At 45.8% G+C, this 4,832-nt stretch overlaps 2 pseudogenes; both read right to left on the bottom strand.

Annotated features, from left to right (window-relative positions):
* Positions 1–348: 348 nt before the first annotated feature.
* On the bottom strand, positions 349–3,172 carry Bnip3-ps7 (BCL2 interacting protein 3, pseudogene 7; annotated as a pseudogene).
* A 492-nt stretch (positions 3,173–3,664) lies between these two features.
* On the bottom strand, positions 3,665–3,781 carry LOC120094010 (small nucleolar RNA SNORA17; annotated as a pseudogene).
* Between the last annotated feature and the right edge of the window lie 1,051 nt (positions 3,782–4,832).

Here is a 4,832-nt window from a genome sequence, read left to right as displayed (position 1 = left end):
GAAATGCAAAGTTCTGAGATCCAAATATACTGCCCAGGCAGGAGACACCAGACTCCCTGCCACCCAAAACAAAGGGTGGCTTTTGCTCACATCACATAAGAGGCCACCAGGTGTCAGTGCCAGCTAGGAAAATAGAAAGCATCTTCAGGGGCCTTTGAAACAGTTCCTATAAATTCTCATGAGTTTATATTGAATACACGTTTCTGATTCCAAGTATAAAGAGAACTTCAGATGTAGGGATTCTTACGCACCTCAAAGTCTGTTAATAAACACGATAATGCGTTTCCATACTGTTCATGAAATAGGGGAACACACATTGGAAGACAGAAGCAAAGGTTTGTGGTAGACAGTAAATAATTTTAATAAACTTGACTGTCAGGAACAGTCCTGTTCAGGCTCAGCACATCGCAGGATGCACAGGAAGAGCTGTCTCGTTACATGGGCATTGCTTAATTGCAAAAGCTTCCTCGAATGGCCCTTGCTAGTGACCTTGCTTCTGGGATTTTGTATGGTTGCTGGATTTTGTTTTGTTTGATAAATGAAATGTAGTCTGTGTATTAAGAAAATAGAAAGCATCACTTTCTGGCCATGGGCTAGAGAGCTAGGAAGAAGCCAGCCATTCAGTCGCAGAGCGCCGGGAGAGCTCTGATTCCTCACAGATTTCTATTATCACTTGCAAACCTTGTCAAACCTTGCCTCGGTGGGAAAGGGTTCTTGTCCTGCCAAGTGGATTCTGTTACATGTTTTGTTTATTCATATGTTTGTTTTCTTTTGTTTTGTGGACAGTTTTTTGTTTGTTTATTTGTTTAAAGTAATTTTTATTGCCCAGGATATTTTTCCCTTGTGTTTTTCCTTTTTTTTTTTTTTTTTTTTGGTTTGTTTTCATTTTATAGCTATAAACTCAAGCTTAGGAAAGCTTGTTTTTGTCCTGGAAAACCAAAGAAAGACTAAACAAAAGTTTCATAGTATTATTTGCAAACCTGACCTCATTTAGAAAGAGATATAATTGCATGGCTAGAACACAGCTTCTTGCATGAATGATGCATGTGTGACTGGTGGTACTAAGAGGAGATGATGCGCTGTTGACAAGATTATAATCTGCTCGTGGCATTGCTGAAAAAAAAAAGCTCTTGCAAATTTCTAAACAACAATAAACTCTGTTAGGAATCTCTAAAGTGTTTTACAGGCCAAAAAGGGAACAAGGTTAGTAAAATGCCCCAACAGAGTTTGAGTAAAATACTGGATTTGAGAGTTGCTGGAATTGGGCATGTAAAAATAGGGTTGTAGGTGGGGATCATGCTTACAATAGGTCTCAAATTCAAACTACAATACACCACTTCACAGGTCACACGTATTCCCAGGGGCTCTCGTCTCCCTCAGTAAGTGCTGGCAGAAGGTGTGCTCAGTCATTTTCTAATATAGATGCCCAGCCCCAAAAGCAACAGGTGAGAAAGGAAGAGAGACGGGGTGAAGACCTTCAGGAACACTACAGAGAAAATGTCCCCTTTGTTCGTGGCTCCACTCTTCCTCATGCTTAGAGACACAGCTCGTTTAGGGTGTCTGAAATGGAACTCTTTGGGTGGGATGTTTTCGGGTCTACTGGACCAGTCTGATACCCACTCTGCACTTTTCTTCAAAGCCTCAACTTCTTTTTCTCCTTCTACAGCTTCCTGACTGAGAGCTGCGGTCCCTGCCGGAGTGCATCTCAACATCAAACGTCATCTGCCTGTCTTCTTGTCGTGAAGGGCTGTCACAGTGAGAACTGCCTCTTGAGCTGCTCTGTCCCGACTCACGCTGTGTATCCAGAAGGATCTTCTCCATGTCTCCATTGTGGATGGAAGACGAGGAAGAAACGTGCTCCAGCCCCCCATTCTTCCCATTTCCATTGTCGTTGCCATTGCTGCTGTTCATGGGTAGCTCCACCCAGGAACTGTTGAGGCCAGAGGGCGGCGGCAGGGGCTGCTCCCCTTCCTTGCAGTTGTTGTTGCGGTGGTGGTGGTGGTGGTGGTGGTGGTGGTGGTGGTGGTGGTGGTGGTGGTGGTGGTGGTGGTGCAGGGGCGGCGGCGGTCGCAATGAGTGAGACATGGTTGGGGGGCTGGAAGCGGCACCGCCTCAGGACGACAGTATCCAGCTCTCAGGCAGCAACACTAGGGTCAGAGTCTTACCATTTAGCCTTGGCTAGCCTGGAATACAATATAAACACAAGGTTGACCTCCACTGCAGCCACATTCCCAACCTGTACGCATATCCTTTTTCTTTATCTTTATACTGATTCTTTGTGAATTTTGCACTATGCACCCCAGTCCGACTCATCTCCCACTCCCCTTGTACCCATTCTTCATCCTTGCAACCTCCCCCAACAGAGAAAAAAATCTCGATGTGGAAACTGTAGTGTGTCACAGAGTGTCCCACAGTATACCCTTTGTCCACAGTCCTTTCCTTGCAAACGTTCATTGCAATAAGTCTGCTACAAGGCCTCTGGCTTCTGCTACACGATCAGTAGGAGCCTCAATAGTCTTCCTCTCAGATATCCCATTGTTTCCCTGTGTCATAAAAGTCCTGTAGTTTTGGGTCTCTAGGACCAGCCGCTTCATGCACCCCAGGAGTTCACCGATGGGGTAGATGTTAGAGAGGGCCAGTTCTCAGCCTTGTATCTGGGTCTGAGAGATGACTGAGTCGGTCAGCCTACTTACTGGTTCTTCTGTTCTTGTGCCCTTGACGGCTCACCCGCACCCTTGCAAACAGGGCCAGCTCTACCTGGCTATCAACGTGAGGTACAGGGCCAACTCTCCCAAGTGTCTCAACTTGTCAGGGTCACGGCCAGGTCTCCCAGTCCATGATCCAAGGGCCAGCTCTTCCACCTGCCATATATACAAGGAAGGAGAAGAAGACATCCCTCCTTCACCAATGCCAGAGAACAACAGAAGAGAGGCAGGGCTGGCTCTCCCAAACTTATACTCTCAGAGCCGACTTAGCTGCAATTCCAACATGGTTGGTGGGGATAGGGGGATGGGCTGTACTGCAGCTAGCTAGGCGTGGGAACAGTTCTTCACAGCTCTCAGACACCAACATGTCTCCAGGTGGCAGCCCAGACCAGAGAAGTCTGTCTGAGCTTTGTGGTAACAGAACCCTGCTGCTGCAGGGCCATGGACCCAGATATGGCCCCTGGTGGCAGCACAGGCCAGGTCTCCACCATGGTTCCAGGTGGTATCATCGGCTATTCACACCCTTGAGTCCCCAGCTCTGTCTCTACTCATTCTGCCCACACCCTTCTGTTTCTCTCTCTATTACTCCACCACTTACTTGCTTCTCTTACTAGATCTGGGGGTTTGGGGTGGGGGTTTTGGTCTCTGAGTGTCTAGGGTCATCTTAATAGTGTTCTCAAGAGTGCTATACTGAGCTCGTGAATTATGGGGCCAGACAGGGGTCAACTCAGGCATGCTCTTTCCCCTAGGCCTTCGTGGAGTTGAATTGGTGGTCATCTCAGGCTAGCTCCATGTCCTGGGCCCATGACACTGGTCTGGCTGTCATGCCCCGGGGCCCACCAAGTAGCCCAATGTGAGGGTCATCTGTCTCAGGTTCACTCCTACCTGGAGTTCTTCTTGTCTCTGGCTCTGGGTAGCCCGTCACATGGTAGGTGCCAGGTGGTCATCTCAGGCTCACCTTTTTCAGGAAATGTTAGATGTCTATAGGTCAGAACACTGAACACAGACGTAGCCTGTCTCCTCTCTGTCACCTACTGACAAACATGTGACATAGCAGCAACGTCTTCAGGTGCAAGGTCATATGATTATTTTAATGCCTCTCTTCTCAGCCCTACAACATCAGCGTCCCCCTCCCCCAAAGCTATGGTCTCAGAAAACTTTTTCAGGGAACTGAAAGTTGCTTTAGATTCTTTTTAAAAAGTGGAGCACTGTTCGGTTTACTTGGAGAGTTGCCTCTACCACAGAGAATTAGATAAAACAAACCACTCCCTGTTTCCATGTGGAACATGCACTGCTCAGGATTGACAGGCATTGCTCAGGATTGACAGGCATTACCCAAGAGGCAATTTCATGTGTTTCCATTTTAAAGAGCACTGGCGTCTTGTGGAAACCTCACCTATGCTTTCCTATTTTCATAATGAGCTGCCAATCATTCATTAAGAAGTAAAAAAAAGTTATCTTCAAGGAAATAAAAGCCATTGTTACTATATTGGCTCATACATATACATGTTCTTTTGTATTAACAATTAGCTTATGCAGTGAAATATGCATTGTATAAGTGAAGAGAAAGACGCTCGTGGCATGGTACCTAAGCCTGTTAGCCTCTACTTTCCTTCCATAAAAGTTCCTAAGCAGATCCAAGAATAGATGCAAATAAACAGACACAAGCTGCTAAAAAGAAACAGTTTCCAGAAACAACCACTACACAGCAGCACAACTTCCAATTGAGGCAAATTTGAGTCCCACTTTGTCTAAGGAGATTAAAACTGTTGCAAGGCTATATTACTGTAGCCTTGTATGGAAACACAAAATCGTTGATTGTTTTTCCCATCTTTGGAAGGAATGGAGTAGGTTAAAGGCAAAATTTCACTTAGTGATGACTTATAAAGGTTAAATTCATATTTTTCAATTTTATTATAAGGAAGTAAGGTAGAAAAATAAAGGCTATAGAGATGTGTGGAGGAATCTGTTAATCAGTTATGTAGCTGGCTTCGAATCTGGAGTAGAGAAACCGGGTAGCTGGGGCTACAAGTGCGGTTTCATGGTAGAGACTAGGAGTTAATCAGGAGATGGCTACAGTTTCTGAATACTGACCTCACTGTCACCTAGAACAGAATCAGATGGGGA

Source organism: Rattus norvegicus, chromosome 7 (genome assembly GCF_036323735.1).
Source record: "Rattus norvegicus strain BN/NHsdMcwi chromosome 7, GRCr8, whole genome shotgun sequence".
NCBI classification, from domain to species: Eukaryota; Metazoa; Chordata; class Mammalia; order Rodentia; family Muridae; genus Rattus; species Rattus norvegicus.
Note: the sequence above shows the minus strand (reverse complement) of the source record. Positions and strands in the feature narration are given on the sequence as shown.